The sequence below is a fragment of the Nuphar pumila genome, chromosome 4 (genome assembly GCF_984573655.1).
Source record: "Nuphar pumila chromosome 4, dmNupPumi1.hap1.1, whole genome shotgun sequence".
NCBI lineage: Eukaryota > Viridiplantae > Streptophyta > Magnoliopsida > Nymphaeales > Nymphaeaceae > Nuphar > Nuphar pumila.
The window spans coordinates 19,843,717-19,865,093 of record NC_143252.1 but is presented as its reverse complement, the minus strand read 5'-3'; the positions used below and the strand labels follow the sequence as shown (position 1 = coordinate 19,865,093).

General features: G+C 37.1%; 1 protein-coding gene across 2 annotated transcripts in view; it reads left to right on the top strand.

The window, feature by feature from the left end:
* The window catches only part of LOC149839577 (nuclear transcription factor Y subunit B-10-like), a 38,741-nt gene extending 20,333 nt beyond the window's left edge, over positions 1-18,408 (top strand). For both annotated transcript variants that reach the window (XM_090002637.1, XM_090002638.1), the window contains one exon: positions 17,987-18,408. The gene's annotated coding sequence lies outside the window, so the exon portion shown is untranslated. The remainder of the gene's footprint in view (positions 1-17,986) is intronic.
* The last annotated feature ends 2,969 nt before the right edge of the window (positions 18,409-21,377 follow it).

The following is a 21,377-nucleotide window of genomic DNA, read 5'->3' as shown; positions in this document are numbered from 1 at the left end:
CCTCCTTGGTACCCAGAAGGTGATATCAAAGACATGATTCTCATATTGAATAAGGCTATCTATGGGCTGAAGCAGACATCTAGAGCTTGGTTTGAGATCTTCAATGATGTGATAAGGCATCTTGGGTTTGAGATCTTCAATGATGTGATCAAGCATCTTGGGTTCACAAGAAGTCACTGTGATTATTCCTTATTTCATCATGACAACAAAGGTATGACTATTTTGCTAGTTTATGTGGATGATATAATCATAACATGAAATGACATTTCTAGAATTAAAGAGTTGAAAAGAGTGCTACATGATCGATTTCACATGAAAGATCTAGGGTTGCTGACATATTTTCTGGGAGTTCAAGTGGACCAACAAGATGATGCTATCCTTCTTACTCAATGCAAATATGCTCATGATCTTTCAGCGAACTGGGATGTTGCATTGCAAACCAGCCAAAACTCCCATGGCTCAAAATGTGAAATTGCAGGGCACTCAAGATGGTGATTTGTTACTTGAGCAGCCAGAAAAATTTAGAAGCATAGTGGGAGCCCTACAATACATGAATTTCACCCGACCTGATCTTGTTTATGTTGTTAACCGAGTTTCTCAATACATGCATACACTTAGGCAAAGCCATATGGAAGCTGTCAAGAGAATTTTGCGATATATTAAAGGCACTTTTATCTGATGGTCTGGTTTGCAATAGAGGAATTGAAACTACTGTCCATTCACAGGTCACTATTATAGCATATTCAAATGCTGACCACTAGAAGGTCGGTAACTGGTTATGGGGTATACCTTGGGAGACATCTTATATCTTGGTCTAATAAAAGGTAAAGGAGTGTGGCTAGATCTAGTACAAAGGCAGAATATAAAGCCATGACAACCGTTATATCAAAAGTCTTGTCGATTAGACATCTCCTAACAGCGTTGCATCAAGGGATAATGAAGTCAATGCTATATTGTGACAACCGGAGTGTAGTCGCTATTTCCGCTAATCTTGTACACCATGGGAAAATGAAGCATGTGAAGTTAGATCAATATTTTGTTCGCGAGAAGGTTGATGATAAAGAAATTCACCTTATGTTTGTGACCAATGAAACTTAAATAGCAGATTTATTTACCAAGCCTCTTTCAGTTCATAGGCTTTGGTTTTTGAAGGTCAAATTGTCCATGGTTCAAAACCATGCTCAGTTTGAGGGGGAGTGTTAAGAATAAACATGTACTAAAAAGGGGTATTTTAGTCATTCAAGTTATATCAGGATGTGTTTGTATATGTTCATGGGTATTTTTGTACATCTGAAAATATGTTTATATAGGAGGAAAACCCTAACCAAGAGGGACATCCTCTCATTCTTGGCTGTCATCCTATTGTATCTTTCATTGTAGGTTACACAAATTCGAAGACTTATTCTCGGTACCATGTCAACCTTTCTCACAGGGGCAGTGAGAGGTCTTCTTGCAACATGTGCAAACTATCTTAAATGGCATTCACTTATTTTGTCTATTATTGGTTCGACTCTATGTCACACAGACTCGGTTAGGGAGGTGCCGCACCCGAGTCGACACGGGTGCGGAGACGGGTGCGGCCTCAGACACGGCCTGGACTCGGTCAACGAGTCGAGGCCAAGTCCGTTCTTGTTTTGGACTCGGTCAACGTTGACTGAGTCCAAAAATGTCCATTTTAGGGCAAAAAACAAAAAAATAAAAAATGATCTTTTTATATATTTTTTTAAATATATATATATATAGCATGAGTCTCAATCATAAGCCCCAGAAAAAAAATTTATTCTTAAATATTATCATTTAATTCTCTCTCAATCTTAAAATCTAATAAATTCTCATCCATAAGTACCAACACTTTTCATCCACCCAGTTCTCTCTCTTATAAAAGCTAATAAATTCTCATCCACGAATAGCAACACTTTCTCATCCACCGAGATCTCTCTCTCTCTCTCTCTTTTTCAAATCTAGCTTTGAAAAATTAAAAGCTTTTAATGCTTTTAATTAATGTTATGAATTTTAGCAAAACTGCAAAATATGTTTAATGCATTTACCAAAACATGCTTTTAGTTAATGCTTTTAATTAATACCTTGGTGATGTTTTATTCCCATGGTAACTAAGACTCGGCCGAGTCAATGATAAACTAAGTCAAGTTTGGTTCTAACCCAGTTATACTACTATTTTAACTCGATTAGTTCAGCATCTGAGACAACTCGGAAGAGTCACGAGCCGAGTCCCCGTGTCCAAAATTTATATATATATATATATATATATATATATATATATATATATATATATATATATATATAGCAGAGTCTCCGTGTCCAAAATTTTTAAAATTGATCCGCACCCGTGTTGCACCCGCACCCATGTGACATAGGTCTGACTCCTAGGTGTGTTCTAATATATTCATTTCTAATTCTATCCTTATAAACCGAAACATTCATGTTAGCATCCACATTTGCAACATTAACACAATTTTTTTTTAATGATGAGGAACCTTGCTGAGAATTGGGTCACTTAATGGGTTTGTCTGTTGCTAGGTAAACCCTAGGTGGGGTCACCGACACCCAAGCCCTTACGGAGCCCACCAGTTAAAGGCACCTGCACACCCAATGGGAGTGGAACCTAGGATGAAGAGGCCAACACTCCCAGGTTTGCTGCCCCTCAGGCAACCCGGGTGGGTGTCACATGCACTTTGTCTTCTATGCACTTTGTCTTCTTGTTGCTTCTTAGTCACCCAACATTCTGCTCCATATAATAATATTGGTTTTATAGCAGTTTTGTAGAAACATCCTTTCCATCGTAAAGAAACTCTTTTATCACGTAGCATGCCACTAGTCTGTCTCCACTTAACCTAATTGACACTAATCCTATTAGAGATATCTTCAAATCCACCATTTTGTTGTAATATAGACCCTAAATACTGAAACTTGTGGCATGTTGATTGTACATATCTTGTATTCTATGTCATATGGATACAATGGGTGTGGGCAGAGGTACTGCCGGTGCACTAGGTGTAGTGTGGACTAAGTTGGGTTCAAACCCAACCCCGCCCACCTGAAAACACCTTTTTTGTCTATTACTTTGGTCCAGAGTTACCAGAAGCATCATATGGAGTGGGAAAGCGTGAAATGTGCGCTTCTGAAATGCGCTGGGAAGCGCAAAATTTTTTTGGGAAGCTTGCTTTCCCCTCTCTTTTTTTTATTTTTAATTTTTATTTTTTTTCTCTTTTTTCGCTTCCCCATTGCTTCTTTGGTCGCTTCCGGGACGATTCTTGGTTCGCTTCTAAGTCGTCCCATGCTTTCCGCTTCCTAAAATTTTGAAAGTGCCTCGCTTCTCGCTTTTGCTTCCCGCTCGCGCTTCCGCGACTGACAACTCTTCTTTGGTCAACGAAACTTGGCCATTTTGGTCTTCACTCTTGTTGACCAAAATCACAAAAAAAAGGAGGGGGGGCCGACAGTCCTGTTCCCACTTCCTCTCATCTTTGACTCCTTCCCTAGGAGAGAGAGAGAGAGAGTGTGTTTGCGTACCTCATCCTCCTCTTTTGTGAGAGAGAGAGAGAGGGTGGTGGGTGGGTTTCATGCCTGCCCCTTCCCTCTTTCGTTAAGGGGAGGCACCTCCTTTTATATAAATAATATGGGTTGGGTTTAGATTGGATTGTAATCCAACTCGTGTTATATTTTATATATATGGGTTTGGATCTTAGGGGCTAAAATACAAGTAAAATATAGGAATATTATTAAGAGAATGCTTATGAACAAGCTTAACATACAAGAAGGGTTACACCCCCTATTTATACACAAAAGGAAGAGCCATTGGGAAGTACTTCCAACACTTAGAAATATAGCGGTTGGGAGCACTCCCAACAGCTCTATACGAAGGGCATTATAATTTCTATAATGTCCTTGAGGAAAAGAATAAAATACATTAAAAAGGAAAACCCTAAGGTGCCCTCTAGGAATGCCACTAATTACATAATGTGACCAAAATACCCCTAATGGGTTTCACTTTTATATATATATATATATATATATATATATATATATATATATATATATATATATATATATATATATATATATATATATATTAACACTCCTGAATTTCGTTGGGGCATTTCCTACTGAGCGACGCGTTGTACTCTATATGCCCTGAGGCAATGATAAATGGGCAAGGGTTGCTAGGTCGTCGCCCAGAAGCGACGCGTCACATCAGCGCCCGGGTGTGGTGTCAAATAGGCAAGGGTTCCCTCACTATGTTGGACGGGTGGGGGTAAAAAAGATAGTTCAAGACCATAAAATTAGGTTAGCCACTTGGAACATAGGGTCTTTAACTGGTAAGTTGGTAGAGTTAGTAGATGTTATATGTAGGAGAAAGATGAATATTTTATGTCTACAAGAGACCAAATGGGTAGGTGAGAAAGCAAAAGTGATAGAACCTTGGGGATATAAGATTTGGTATACAAGAATAAATAAGAATAGGAAAAGGAATGGAGTAGGGATTGTTATGAGTCGTGAGTATATAGATAATGTAGTTGAGGTCCGTAGGAAGGGTGATAGGATTTTACTTATTAAATTAGTATTAGGTACGGATATTATTAATATTATTAGTGTTTATGCACCTCAAGTAGGTTTAGATGATTCCATTAAGCGTCAATTTTGAGAAGATTTAGATGGAGTAGTACAAGGGATATCTTATGGAGAAAAGCTTTTCATCGGCGGTGACCTTAATGGACATGTAGGCATTAGTAGGGATGGATTTGAGAGTATCCATGGAGGCTATGGTATAGGAGAAAGAAACAAAAGTGGAGAAAGGATTTTAGATTTTGGTTTGTCCTATAATATGATCTTAGCAAATACTTGGTTTAGGAAGAGAGAGTCTCACCTAGTAACATTTAAAAGTGAGGTTAATACGAGTCAGATAGATTTTTTCCTACTTAGAAAGAGAGACAGGGGTTGTTGCATCGATTGTAAGGTTATACCGGGAGAAAATGTAGCTACACAACATAGAGTATTAATTTTAGATCTTAGAATTAGAAAATGCCGCAAAAGGGATAGACATAGGATAAATCCTAGAATTAAGTGGTGAGCACTGAAAGCAGCTAAACAAGGAATGTTTGTAGAGCAGGTAGTTAAGGAAGCTGATGTTAAGACATATGTAATAATATGTATTAATACATCTATATATATATAAATATAGATGTATTTACCATAATACCCGATAGGGGTATTATGGTCTTTTCACAAGTACCCAATAGGGGTACTTGTTTTATTTCTTTTATTTTGCTGTTTTTTATTTTTGTTTTTTTATTTTTTAAATGTATTTCGGGATACCGAAAAGGGGCCCCCAACGGTCACAATTGTGACCGTTGGGGGCTCCCAACGACTCTATTGGGAACCCCCTTTGGTCTCCCTTCTCTTATAAATAGGGGGAACCCCCCTTGTATTTTGCATGGCTCTTAGAGAGCTCCTCTTCAATAAAAGAAATATTCTTTTATATGTGTAGCCTTATTATAAGGTCCTTCTTATATCCCTTGGTGGATTTTCTCTCTTGTGCTTGTTTCATTTGTCTGTGTTGGACATTGTGAATGCTTTGGCATTCTTGAATTCTTCCGCATACTTCATTACATGGTATCAGAGCCATACGATCTTCTAAGGTAAAATCGTGTCTCTCTCTACTTCCTTTCTTTCTCACATCTTCATTTTGTAGCAATGGAAGTCAAGATCGATCTATCATTCAAACTCAATGGGAAAAATTACATGTTGTGGGCATCCGCAATAAAGAATAATTTCAAAGGCAAGAAGCTTTGGGGTTATGTAATGGGAACCGTTCCGGAACCCCAACTTAAGCTCACAAAGATGGAAGGAGATCAAGAAAAAGCACTTGAAGGCGATGCTCGTCTCAAGGCCATTGAAGATTATAATCGCCAAATGGAAGATTGGGAGAGCAACCATGCAAAAATCCTAGCATGGTTTATGAATAATGTCGAACTCAAGGTATGTGCAAATATTGCAAAATTCCGCCGGGCAAACGAAGCTTGGTTTTTTATGAAGGGTATGTTTACCCAAAAGGATCTTGCAAGAGTTTATTTTTTGCAAGAAAAAGTAAGAACCACAAAACAAGGTGATATGAGCATACAAGATTATTATAGTGCTCTAAATCCTTTGTGGGATGAATTGGCTCTTTTAGAGCCTAAATGGGTGGCTATGGAGGATGTAGTACTAAGACAAAAACAAATGGAACAAGATAGATTGTTTCAATTTTTATTTGGGCTTCGTCCCGAATTTGAACAAGTTAGATCCTCACTTCTTCATAGATCTACGTTTCCTCCCTTAGAAGAGGCTTTTGCCGAGATTACTCAAGAAGAGACTAGGCATAGCATGGGTAAAAGCATAGAAGAAGTTCTTGCCGTATCTAAACCCGGCAATCATGTTAAAACATACAAACCACCTCATTTTGGTAAGCAAGGGAGTGGTGGAAGAAAAATGATTATATGTCATCATTGTTATGAGCCGGGACATATTAAACCCGTTTGCCCAAAGCTGAATGGGGCATTCAAGCCAAAGGTGGCTTCCGTTGAAGAATCATCCACCAAAGAAGATGACGGCAAGAACGGGGATCTCAAAGATACTCTTGGACAAATCTCCTTGGCTCTCCAACAAATTCTAAAGGCTACTTCTTCCACCTTCGGTGCCGCCATTGCTTCATCATCACCTCCCAGTACGTACTCTTGGATTTTAGATTCCGGAGCCTCTTTTCACATGACTCCTCATGAAAATGCATTAACCAATGTGCACACCAATTCAAAAATATCTTGTGTCTCTACGGCCGATGGAACTTTTCTCAAAATAAATGGTATTGAAACTCTTGATTCTAAAAATGTTCAAAATTTTCTTGTTCCAAAAGTTAGAATAGTTCCTAAATTAAATCTTAACCTCTTTTTCGTTTCTCAAATAGCCGACCATGGATGTGAAATATCTTTCTCATCCCAAGGGTGCTTTGTGCAGGATCTCCGGTCCGGGAAGCGGATTGGGCAAGGCCATAGGAAGGAGACCTTTATTTTATGGATAACTTAATACTTCCAAATACCTCATTTTGTACTTATGTCCAAGACAAAAATATTGAAACTTGGCATAAAAGGCTTGGACATCCAAGTTACTCTAAAATGTATCTTTTTCCTTTTGGAAACAAGTTTTGTAAAGAAAAAGATATCAATTGCAAAGATTGCATTTTTGGAAAAATGAAGTCTACTCCTTTTCCTATTAGAACCTTTGTGACAACAAGACCTTTTGAATTGGTGCATTCCGATGTATGGGGACCATCTTCGGTTCTATCCAAAGGTGGTTATTCGTATTATGTTACTTTTATTGATGATTATACTAGATATGTATGGATTTATTTTCTTAACTTTAAATCGAAAGTTTTTAACTTCTTCAAAGAATTTCATGCAAAAGTTCAAAATCAATTTCAAAGTCAAATATCCATTCTTAGATCCGATTCGGGTGGAGAGTACTTATCAAATGATTTTCAATCATATCTAAAACAACATGGCATTTGTCATCAAAAATCTTGCCCAAGAACTCCTCAACAAAACGGTCTAGCGGAAAGAAAACATAGACATATTTTAGAAACCACTAGATCCTTACTCATTTCTAAAAATATTCCTAAAAGTTTTTGGGCCGAAGCCGTGTTAACCTCCACCTATTTAATCAATAGGATGCCATCTTCAAAATTGAACAATATCTTTCCTTATGAAAAACTTTTCAATATGACACCCGACTACAATCGTCTTCGTATTTTTTGGTGTAAATGCTTTGTTCTTTTACATAAAAGAGATAAATTGTCACCTAAAGCAATAGAATGTGTATTTCTAGGATATGGTGAAAATCAAAAGGGCTATAGATGCTTTGACTATAAGAACAATAAATTATTTGTCTCCAAAGATGTGACCTTTTTAGAAGATGAAAATGGATTTGAAATTTTGGAAAAACCAAATGAAATTGATTATATGTTTATCAATGATCTTTTAGAAGACTCAAATGATGACCTTTTGAGTCATCCGGAATTTTTAGAAAATACTCATGATAATGGTGTATCACCAACTAATGGTGACAATCTCCAAGTATACACTCGGCGTGAGGAAGCACAACCTATTAGTGCTTTAGAAAAATTCTTGCGGCTTAATGAACCCCTAGAAGAAACCTCCCTTAGGCGTTCTTCTAGAGAATCAATTCCACCTAATAGGTTTGTCTCATATGAAACTCTCTCACCTAAATATAGAGCTTGTCTAATTGCCTTGCATTCTTACTATGAACCTTCCCATTATAATCAAGCAAAAAATATTCCTCATTGGGTTGAAGCAATGAAAGTTGAACTAGATGCTTTAAATAAGGCTAAAACTTGGGAAATAGTTCACCTTCCTCCAAATAAAAAAGCTATAGGATGTCGATGGGTCTACAAAGTCAAAACAAAAGGTGATGGTTCCCTAGAACGTTATAAAGCTAGATTAATTGCTAAGGGATATTCACAAGAATATGACATCGATTATGAGGAGACTTTTGCCCCCGTGGCTCGCATGACAAGCGTTAGAACTCTAATAGCGGTAGCATCATCTAAGAAATGGCCTATATTTCAATTAGATGTTAAAAATGTCTTTCTTAATGGTCAGTTGAATGAAGTATATATGGACCCTCCGCCGGGAATTAATGTTAACCAAGGTCAAACTCTTCGGTTATTAAAAGCTTTATATGGTCTTAAACAAGCCCCTAAGGCTTGGTATGATAGATTTAGTGCTATCATGTTAAAATTGGGATTTTGTTCATGTTATACTGACACTGCTCTTTTTGTTAAACGTGCAGGTAATAGTATCATCATCATTTTGCTTTATGTTGATGATATGATCATCACTGACAATGATGAAAGTGGTATTCTTAATGTTAAAAATATGTTAAAACATAATTTTGATATGTCTGATCTGGGTTTTCTCAGGTACTTTCTTGGTATAAAAGTAGCATACTCTCCTCGAGGGTATATATTGTCACAGATGAAGCTTGCTGCAGACATATGTTCCAAATCTGGGATTTCAGCTGACAAAAAGGTGGAGACTCCCGAGGTTATCAATGTTAAACTTCGACTGGAGGATGAAGTTCTGCTGGATGATCCTACGCCCTACAGACAACTCATTGGCTCCCTCACCTATCTGACTATCACCAGGCCGGATATTGCTCATGTTATGCACTCTGCAAGCCAATTTCAGCATGCTCCTACATCTGTGCATATGAGTGCTGTGCTTCGGATCATTCGATACATCAAAAATACTTTGACTAAAGGGCTATTCCTATCCTCACTCTCTTCCTTAGACTTACTGGCTTATACTGATGCTGACTGGGGAGGAAACCCAAATGATCGAATCTCAACTACTGGCTTTTGTGTTTTCCTAGGAGATTCGCTAATTGCTTGGAGGTGCAAGAAACAACAGAAAGTCTCATTGTCTTCTACTGAAGCAGAATACAGGGCTATGACAACTACTACAATGGAGCTTGTGTGGCTTCGAAATTTTCTTCAAGATATGGGAGTCGAAATTACCGGTGCTTCGAAGCTTTGTTGCGACAACAAAAGTGTCATCTACATTGCCAGCAACCACACCTTTCATGAGAGGACTAAGCATATTGAAATGGACTGTCACTATGTACGTGATGAATATCTTCGTGGGACCGTTACACTGCCATATGTCACATTCAGAATATCAACTTGCAGATTTCTTTACCAAAGCCCTGCCTGCTCCTTGCTTCTTGTTCCTTCTTGGCAAACTTTTGGTCATTTCTCCGTAAAGTTTGAGGGGGGGTATTAAGACATATGTAATAATATGTATTAATACATCTATATATATATATATATATAAATATAGATGTATTTACCATAATACCCGATAGGGGTATTATGGTCTTTTCACAAGTACCCAATAGGGGTACTTGTTTTATTTCTTTTATTTTGTTGTTTTTTATTTTTGTTTTTTTGTTTTTTAAATGTATTTCGGGATACCGAAAAGGGGCCCCACAATGGAGTCGTTGGGGCCCCCAACGGTCACAATTGTGATCGTTGGGGGCTCCCTACGACTCTATTGGGAGCCCCCTTTGGTCTCCCTTCTCTTATAAATAGAGGGAACCCCCCTTGTATTTTGCATGGCTCTTAGAGAGCTCCTCTTCAATAAAAGAAATATTCTTTTATGTGTGTAGCCTTATTATAAGGCCCTTCGTTTGGTGGATTTTCTCTCTTTTGCTTGTTTCATTTGTCCGTGTTGGACATTGTGAATGCTTTGGCATTCTTGAATTCTTCCGCATACTTCATTTCAGCTGATTGGTGTCTCGAGAATTATTCAGAATCAATGTGGAATAAGATAGCGGGTGGCATGAGAAAGGTGGCTAAGGAGGTATTGGGTGAGTCTAAAGGCGGTGCACCGCTAGGTAAGGATACATCATGGTGGAACAAGGATGTCAAATTAGCTAGTAAGGTTAAAAGAGAGTGTTATATAAATCTAAGTAAGAGTCGTGATAATGAGAATTTGGAGAAGTATATGATAACAAAGAAGAAAGCTAAAAAAGTAGTTTGAAATGAGAGGGATAAAGTATATAGGTTTATGACAAGTTGGATACCAAGGAGGACGAGAAGGATATTTATAGGCTTGCAAAGATGAGAGATAGGAAATCGAGGAATCTGGGTATGGTTAGATGTATCAAAGATGAAACACAAAGGGTTTTAGGCAAAGATGAGGAGATTAAGGAGAGATGAAAAAATTATTTTGATAAGCTATTTAATGGAAGTCATGCTCAGGATCTTGGAGACTTCTCCATTCCTTTTCATGAGATGAATCGTGACTTCCTGCGGAAGATTCAAAAGAAAGAAATTGCAGAGGCTTTGAAGAAAATGAAATCAAGAAAGACAGTTAGCCCAGATGGTATACCTATCGAAGCTTGGAAATGCTTGGAAGAGAAAGGTTTAGAATGGTTGACAAATCTTTTTAACAAGATTTGGCGGACAAATAAAACTCCTAATGAGTGGAGAAAGAGTACTTTGGTGCCTCTATATAAGAATAAGGGTGATATACAAGATTGTACAAACTATCGTGGTATAAAACTCACGAGTCATACTATGAAACTTTGGGAGAGGGTGATTGAGTCTAGGTTGAGGAAGATTGTCATGATATCGGAAAATCAATTTGGTTTTATACTTGGAAGATCAACTATGGAAGCTATACATCTTCTTAGACAACTTATTGAGAGATATAGAGAGAGAAACAAAGATTTGCATATGGTTTTTATTGATTTGGAGAAGGCATACGATAGAGTACCTAGGGACGTTCTCTGGTGGATAATTATGAAGAAAGGTGTTTCTCTCAAGTACATTAGTATAATTAAAGATATGTATGAAGGAGTAGTAACCAATGTCCGCACTTGTGGAGGGGTGACAACCAATTTTCCTATAACGGTTGGGTTACATCAAGGATCTGCTTTAAGCCCTTTCCTATTTGCTATAGTGATGGATGAGCTTACGAGATTAATTCAAGAAAATGTGTCGTGGTTTATGTTGTTTGCTGATGATATTGTTTTAATTGATGAGTCTAGAGCTAGGGTTAATGCTAAGTTAGAATTATGGAGACAAACATTGGAAGCAAGCGATTTTAAGTTGAGTAAGAGTAAGACAGAATATATGGAATGTCGGTTTAGTAAGCAACGAAGTAGTGATGGGAGTGTAGTGAAGCTTGGTGAGCAAGAAATACCGGTGGATGATTGTTTCAAATATTTGGGATCTATCATTCAAAAGTATGGAGAAATTGATGGAGATGTAAATCATAGGATAAAGATTGGGTGGATGAAATGGAAGAGTGCAACTGGAGTGTTGTGCGATCGTAGAATGCCATTGCGGTTGAAGGGAAAGTTTTATAGGACGACTATTAGGCCCGCTTTACTATATGGTATGGAATGTTGGGCTGTCAAGAGGCATCATATTCAAAAAATGAGTGTAGCTGAGATGCGTATGCTTAGATGGATGTGTGGAAATACAATAAAAGATAAGATTTAGAACGATGAGATACATAAGAAGGTAGGCGTTGCACCTATTGAAAATAAGATGAGAGAGAATCGTTTACGGTGGTTTGGACATATTCGGCGAAGGCCTAATGATGCTCCAGTTAGAAGGATGGAGAAATGGAAAAATATATTAGTTAAAAGAGGTCGGGGTAAGCCTAGGAAGACTTGGATGGAGATGATAGGAAAGGATATGAATGCTTTGAACCTCACCGAGGACATGGCATTGGATAGAAATGATTGGAGAAGGATTCATGTGGAAGACCCAGAATGATTTTCTTTTTTGGTTCATATCGCTGACCCCAATTGTTTTGGGATGAAGGCGTTGTTGTTGTTGTTGTTGTTGTATATACTTTAACACTCCTCAAACTTACAATGTAATCACCGAAAGTTTGTCAAGATAAAAATGAAACTACGAAGAAGGATGAGCTTTTGTAAAAAAAGTTGGCCAACTGAAATTCCAATGCTATATAAGGCGGGATGATGCTTCATATACTATTCACGAACATAGTGACAGTCTATTTCAATATGTTTGGTGCGCTCATGAAACATGTGCTTGCCGGCTATATAGATAGTGTTTTTATTGTCACAACATGACCTTGAGGGTGAAAGCATATGCACCCCCATGTCTTCTAATAATCTTCTCAACCAAACGATTTCAAATGTTGTGGTGGCCATGACACAATACTCAGCTTTAGTGGACGACAACGACACCTTCTGCTGCTGCTTACATTTCGAAGACACCAATGAGTCACTTACAAACTCACAGAAACCTGTAGTTGAATGTCTATTATTAGAATCTTCTCCCCAATCAAAGTCAGTATAAGCAATTAATTCGAGTGGAGAGGAGGAAACCAAAACAATCCCCTTAGAAATAGAATTTTGTAAATATCTAATGATACACATAATGCCATTCATGTGCACAGTGATAGGAAATGCTGGAATTGACTGGCATTATGGGCTGCACATGAGATATCAGGTCTAGTAATGGTCAAGTATGTGAGGGCCCCAATCATTTGGTAGTAAGGAGTAGGATCATCCAATAGTGTGACATCATCTATCTTTATTTTTGCATTTATTACTTCAAGAGTGTCCACCTTTTTTTATATGCAATGCTAGACCTATCTATGATGTCAGAAACAAACTTGAATAGAGTTAAAAAATAACTACGAGCGAATTATGAAACCTCAATCCCTAAAAAATACCTAAAAAAGCCTAAATAAGTCATTTCAAAGCTTTGTTTCAAAACATTTTTAATAAAACTAGCTCTCTCTTTGTCTCCACCAGTGATGATCATGTCATCAACATAGAGGGGGAGAATAGCATTAGCTGCATTAGATCTCTTAATAAACATAGAAGTGTCAGTATAGCAGGAAGTAAAGCTAAGTTTAACCATAACAAAACTAAAATGATTATACCGGCACCTGTATCAAACCATACAAGGCTTTCCTTAAATGAAACACCTTTCCAACAAAAACCTCATATAGGAGGGTATTCTTGGCATCCATTTGATAAATAGGCCAATATCTAATGGCAGCTACAACTATAAAGGTTCTAACGTAAGTCATTCTAGCTACTGGGGTAAAAGTTTCATCGTAATCTATGCTATACTCCTGAGAGTAACCCTTCGCTACTAATCTAGCCTTATGCCTCTCTAAAGTTCCATCAATTTTGGTTTTAATTTTAAACACCCATCTACAACCTATCATCTTCTTTCCATGATGAAAATCTTTTATATCCCAGGTTTTGGACTTCTCTAAGACTAATATTTCATCATTCATAGCATTCATCTATTTATGATAATTCTTGGCCTGTTTGCATGAGGAGGGTTCAAACTCAGAGAAAATTTTGGCTAGACAAACTCTATATTGAGGAGTAAAGCTTTCGTAGGATACAAACCTATCTGGAGGCCTATGTATTATTTATGATTTCCTAAGAGTGTTTTGTTCAGGATTTTCTATGCTAGAATATTGTTCTAAGGCAGTGGGTTGTCTATCATCAGTTCTTTTGTATTGGATAACCAAAGGTCCATCATTAATATCATGGGACTCACCACACTAGATATAATATTGAGGTTCATCATTAACAACATCATTGTTGTTTAACGCTCATCATTACATTTAGGAGATAATTCAAAAAAGGAGTAATTGTTTTTTTCTTTAATAGGCACATTTAAATCAAATAAACTTTCTTTTTCTATAAAGGTAACATTCTTTGATGTATAAAGTTTATCATGCTTAAAATCATAACATCTAAATCATTTTTGACTTTCCTCATTACCAAGAAAGACACAAGGAATGACTCTTGGAGAAAGTGTCATTTTTATTGGTAAGAATAAAACATTTACATTCAAAAGTTCTTAGTCTGAAGTAGCCAGGATGGTTTTATAAAGTTTCTTATAAGGAGAAATATTTCAAAGTTTGGATGAAGAAAGTCTATTTATAAGGTATACCAAAGTAAACGCAACTTCAGCCCAAAAATGTTTTGGAACATGTTTGAAAATAAGAAATGATCTAGTGGTTTCTATTATGTCTATGTTTCCTTTCGGCCAAACCATTTTGTTGGGCGTATTTGCACAAGATCGTTAATGAAAGATGCTATGATTTTTCAAACAATCTTTAAAGTGATTTGACATGTATTTTCCACTCGAATCAGAACAAAATATAAAAATATTGGTTTTAAGCAAATTTCTAACACGACTATGAAAAGTGTTGAAAGTTTCAAAAACTTCATATTCGTGCCTAAAAAAGTAAATTCACGTGAATCAAGAATAATCATCTACAAAAATTACATAATAAGTAAATCATCTTTTAAAGACAATTGGAGCAGGACCCCAAACATCTGAATACATTAATTCAAGTGGTTTGAAAGCGAAAAAAAAAGTTCTCTCTTTATAAGGATTGTTTTCATTTTTTCAAAAATACAATTCATACGTTAGATTTTTTTGTTACAAAATTTTCTCAAATGAGATATATTGGATAATTCAGAGATGCTAGGATGACCTCGTCTCTAATGCCACAAAAACAAGTCCAATTTTTGTATATTTAAACAAATTATTTTTAGGAATAATCAACTGGTTCATGTATTATAGGATTCTTTCTCTATAACCTTCTCCAATCTGCTTGTCGTAGTGGATATCCTGTGTAAAACATCGGTTAGAAGTGAAGGAGATACTATAACCATGCTCTAATTTGAAAAACTAAAAGAAGATTTAAATTAAGTTTTGACACAATTCTGACTTTTGGAATAGAAAATTTTGAAGAATTTATAAAATTTTAAATTCTTTTAATTTCAAGAGAGGATTCATCCACAATAAAAACATTAGATATACTTGAATTAATAATATAGTCGGAGAGTATAGTTTCATTAGGGGTCATATGAAATAAAGCACCGGAATCTAGGAGCCAAGAGATCTTGCCGGGAGGTGAGGAAGAGGAGACTGCGACACCGGTTAAGGAGGATGAGCCTTTGAGGAGCGGTTGTAGAGCTTCTGTGAGTTGCGACAAAGACATGTTTTTGTAACCCTTCTTGAGGAGCTTCTAAGGTAGCTACTCTTTTCTCATCCTTTTTAAATTCTGGGCAAAAAGGTTTAATGTGCCCTTCACAGTTATGACAAAAGATTTTTTTTTTATATTTTCATTTTTTCAATCATATCTCCCATCATTGTTCCTTGGCTTCCAATTATTTTTGTTGAAATGAGGCCTATAAAATTGAGTATTGGCACCGGGTCTAGAAACCACCAATACATTGTCCTTGAACTTCCTAGATTCAATCATTGAACTCCCTAGATTCGATCATGGATTTTAGCCTTGTTTCTTCCATGCAATCTTGAGCTAAAATCTCATGTAAAGGTGGAAGCTCCTCTTGATTTTTGTTGTGGTGGATGATAGATACTCGAACATGTTCAAAGGCCTAAGCCCTTTTATAAATTGAAAAAAATGCTCACCAAGGATTTGATTTTTTCTATTGCGAGCATCATCAATAGTATCTCAAATTGGTTCCATTTTGGTCATTTGGTCCCAAAGTCTTTTAAGATTTCCAAAGTACTCTCTAACACTTTTTTCACCTTGCTTGCAATTGAGAATCTTATCTTGCAAATCCCATTTATAGGCACCACATATTTCCTATAAATAGGGATAGAACCTTGGCATGACCAACATCGCATGCTTAAATAGCTTTTTGTAGTCTAAGAGAGCTTTTTCTCTCTTTGTCTTTAAGGGTTTCCTCTTTGATTTCACTATCTTCCCACAAATAGATTTTGTGAGAATAGGTTGAGGTTCTGATATGGCGCCATCAACATAGTCCCACAAGTTTTGCCAACGAAGATTCTTTTCATGGCGGTAACCCATATATTATAGTTTTTTTTATCAAATTTGATGGGAACCGTAACTACTTTTTTGGCCATTGTATCAAGAAAAAAAAGAATAGAGGAAGATAAAGAGAGAGAGAGAAGAGAAGAAGGCAAAAAATGTGTTGATGAAGTTTGATGGCACACTTGCCGAGGCAACAAACCAATGAACCAAAGCTTTGTTGCTCTTCAAGATCTTCCTCTTGATCTTCACGTATGAGATACAACCTAAGAACACCAATACTTTGATACCATGTAATGAAAATGCAAAAAGAGTACGAGTGGGTGCCTCTTATGGTCATACAAGAACACAAAAGCATACACAATGAAGACCACTTATAGGTCAATACTAGAGCACAACCACACAAGCCACTTAGGGGCTAAAACACAAGTAAAATATATGAATATTTAAGAGAATGCTTGGGAACAAGCTTAACATACAAGAGGGGTTACACCCCCTATTTATACAAAAAAAGAAGCAAAGAAGAGTCATTGAGAAGTGCTCCCAATAGCTAGAAATATAACTGCCCAACGGCTCTATTCCAAGAGCATTATAAGGACTATAATGCCTTTGAGGAAAAGAATAAAATACATTTAAAAAAAACTCTAAAGTACCCTCTATGAGCACCACAAATTACATAATGTGTAATGACCAAAATACTCCTAATGAGTCACTTATTTTATATATATATATATATATATATATTAACAATTATGTCATTGTTAGCAAAGGCTTCCAGTTGTGCATCAGTAAGAGGCACGATGGAACAGACTGATGCCGTCCAGTTTCTGCATCTTTGCGTCAGTATTTTGTATGCATGTTTCTGTTTCATTCCTTTGAAGGAACTCAATGAAGACCCATGGTTGACAGAAGGTTGTAACACCCTGAAGGTTGGAGAAATGGGAAAATATATTAGTTAAAAGAGGTCGGGGTAGGCCTAGGAAGACTTGGATGGAGATGATAGGAAAGGATATGAATGCTTTGAACCTCACCGAGGACATGGCGTTGGATAGAAATGATTGGAGGAAAAGGATTCATGTGGAAGACCCAAAATGAATTTCTTTTTTGGTTCATATCGCTGACCCCAATTGTTTTGGGATGAAGGCGTAGTTGTTGTTGTTGTTGTATGCTGCCAAATTGACAATGAAGCTGGTTTGATGGTTGGGAAGTTGAAACTTCTCTTAGAACATATTGTAGGGAAATCTCTCTGATGAAATGCCTGATATTTGTGTCCCTCAATAAGGGCCTTATTGTACCAAATTGATGGTTATAAAATTGGATGATAATTACTGATGGTTTTTTCTCTCTTTCAAGCTCCTGGGACAAACATTTCTGATTTGCACGATCATTTCACAAATTGAACTCATTGAAATTATCATGATACTGTTCAAAATGCCTAAAACCAGTTACTTGTTAACTACAATTTTTTGATGTTTAAATTATTTAACTCTTAAATATGCATATTACTGACGGGTTTCACTGTGATTATTTCATTGAGCTCAAGGATTTACATCCATGTGCCAATACTGAAAACTATTCACCTTGACTGTGTTCAGACACAGGGGCAGCAGCACATGGTCCAAATGCAAGGGAATGAATGACAGGCTCAGTCAAATCCAGACATATTTGTCGAGTTAGAGTACATATTTGATCATTATGATTATACTTATATCCAGAATCACCTATGATGTCCTGTGAGATGTTTTTCACTTTATATTTCACTGTTGTGAGACGGCCTGTATAAATTATATTTAGTTTGCACACTGAAGGCGTGGAGTTTACTGGTTTGACATTGGGGGAAGTTTTATCTGGTATAAACGGCTATCATTCGGTGTTTCTGTTGCATCATATATCGTAGTCTAGTCTACTTAGTATTATTCCAGCTCGATTATGATACTTCATGCGAGTTTGGGAGAATATGCTGTATGAATGATGATGATGTGTGATACTCTTGAATTACCAGACTTTGCTGCATCCTTGTTACTTGTTACTTGTATCCACTGTAGATTTGTGAAGTAGTTAAATATCTTTGTGTTTAAGAATCAAGCACAAGCACTCGTTGAGATCTCACGACCAAGTGTGACACACACATGAAAAAACTACTAAGCTGTATTTCCTGCGAAATCAGCTCTTTCACTGGTTATTCCTTTTATGCGCAACATGTCTGCTTTTGCTTGATGGTTTATCTACACCATGTGTGTGTGTGTGTGTGTGTGTGTGTGTGTGTTTGCGCTTGTGTGCTTTTGTGTGTGCAGGCATGCCTGCCTGCATGAAAGTCTTTTGGAAAGGTAAGAGTGGTATGTCCTGTGAAGTGGTCGTTGTCCCCTGAACGAGACCTGCAAGCAAGAAAACAAAGCACTATGCAAAACGACCACCATGGTCGGGCGTCCCAAGTTTGGGAAGCAATTAATTAACTATGTTTAATTATTTGGGTAAATTTTAAATGCTTACAAAACTTTTTGGACAGAGGTGGGATGAGCAATCCCAACTGAGAAAGTACAATTGTTGAGCACAAGGTCGATCTTGTGGCCAAGAATCACAGCATTCAAGAGATGAACATTCTTGAGTGAGAATCACAATCACCACTAGCGCCCTCTCATGTTTCACTAAACTTGAAAAGGTGGTGTGCTTGTGATTTGCAATCATGGGATCTTGAGAAATTCCCAAAGTCACAAGGCATTGTTGTCTTAATTATATGCCCATACTATTGTGTTTTTCAAATGTCCCTCCGTCTTTTCCACCTTTAACCAAATGGCCCCTTTCCTCTGCCACCCTTAGTTTAAACTTTGGATTCATATTGATTATGTAGTTAAAAGTGCTACCGACTGGGGCTCTGCTTGTTTGATAGGAGCGTTTAGTGCACGTCACCTTGTGTTGCGACGTTGCAACTTCAAAACCCAATGGTACGGTTTTATAACTGGTGGGCGCTCTGCCTAACCTAATCTTGCCTATTCAAAAAAATAGTGCCAAGTTGCTTCTATACAAATACGTCTTCAAAATTTTCCACATGCTTATTGTAATTTTTTTTAACCTTTAAAACATCATTCATTATTTGATACTATAGCTATTCAAAGTTTTTATTCTATCTTTTGTTTATGATTTTGGAACCTTCATAGTAACACAGGTCACTTAATGAGCCTGACCCTCCCACGAAGTAATCCCTGCTTGGGATAAAGTTAGGACAAAGATGAGTAAGGCTATAAACCAAATGGGAGTTGGTTGTTTTTTGCAAGTGTAGATTTATCAGTACATAAGTTTAATGGGAGTTGTCTCATGGGGTTATTTGTTAACCCAGTTTTAATGTTTTGGGAGAATTTGAAAATTGAGAAATTTATGAAGATATTTTAATTAGGAGCGAGAAATGTATGAGGTTTTGGGGGATCAAGCTTGACCTAACCTTTATTTGACCTGTTATCGTGCCCAATTGGCATGACATTTATTTTCGGACCTATATGGATTACCGGGTTTTATACAAACTATTGGGTCTCAGTGATTCCTGTACGAAGTAGATTGGTATTTAGCACTTGTAGTTTTTGGAAAGAAGGGTGTTTAGCACTTGAAGTAGATTGGTATTTAGTGCAGTGATTCTGGTTTGAAAAGTTTATAAGCAGCCCGAGTTTGATCCAGATCTGATTAAGATACAAAGGGTTTGACTTTGACCGAAGATGCAAATCCGTGCCATTGGGCCCAGAGGGTGAGTCAAGTTGGGGTTCGGACCCAGTCCAGTTGCTACATCACATAGCTAAAGCCACCCAATGCAAGAGAGAGAGAGAGAGGGGGGGGCTAAGTTGCATTTGGTAACAGCGGAGTTGGGGGTTAACAATTATTTTAAGTTTGTTAGTTATTTTCAAGGACATATTTGTCTTCTTTTCAACCAATAATTAAGGGCAAGTTTGATGGCAAACATCCCTTAGGAGGTATCTGACCGGCCCAGCTGGAGTCCGGATCGGGTGCAATCACATGGCACTGATTGCCCTCCATCAGGCCTTGGGCCCCACAACTGACAGGCCTGTCCACAAGATGGAGGGTGATCAGGTGCTTAATGCACAAATATTTGTGCAATCATATTGCACCTGATCTTTTCACGTCCAGCTGAAGGTTTGGTTGGGAAACTGGAAATAATAAAAGTTTTGGTGTTATATTAATTAGAGGGAATGTTTTGGTACGTTTGAAAATCTCGCTAAACAATAAGGAGCTGGAGCTGGAAGGAGCGAGCGTGGGGCAAGAACGCTTGTTTCACAATTTTATAGCTGTTTTTAGATCTTATAAAATATCTCTGAAAGAGATGGATTGGATTGCCTTTGAAAACCCAAGCAAAAGATGCGGCTCTATATGGGAATTAACAATTATTTTTAATTATTTAAGACTTTTGCTGAATAAATTAGCAAAGCTTTTCATCAAGGTGGACTTTGTTGTTTAACAAAGCAACACAATCCCTATTGAACATTGGCCTTATTTTGGTAGATTTTGTAACCTAAACTTTGCGAAATGTTTATTAAATATAAAAAATTATTTGATTATTTTCCCATGCACATCTTAATTGTCAAATGATAGAGTCTACACAATGAACAATTGATTTGTGTAGAACTAGTTGTAGATTGGAACAAAGCTTAGCCCGACCAGCTGAGTTAGTAGCTATCGAGCTTAGGCCGGACTTGAACAGGTCCAATGGGGCGCCGAAGATATCTAACCCGATGCTTAACCCTGGTCCAGGATGATTTATCATTTACTTTCTTTTGCAATCAGTTTGGCTACAGCAGCATTTGTTGTTGCATCTTGTCCACCCTTTCCAACCTATGCCACAAAGATACGGAAATGTACTATAATAACACAATGCAAGTTTGAGATAAAAGCTCACAAGTTTTTTCAAATGGACATGGATTTTTCTAATTGTTTAATTGGTATAAATTTTTTATATTGATAATATATAAAAAAGCAACATATCTA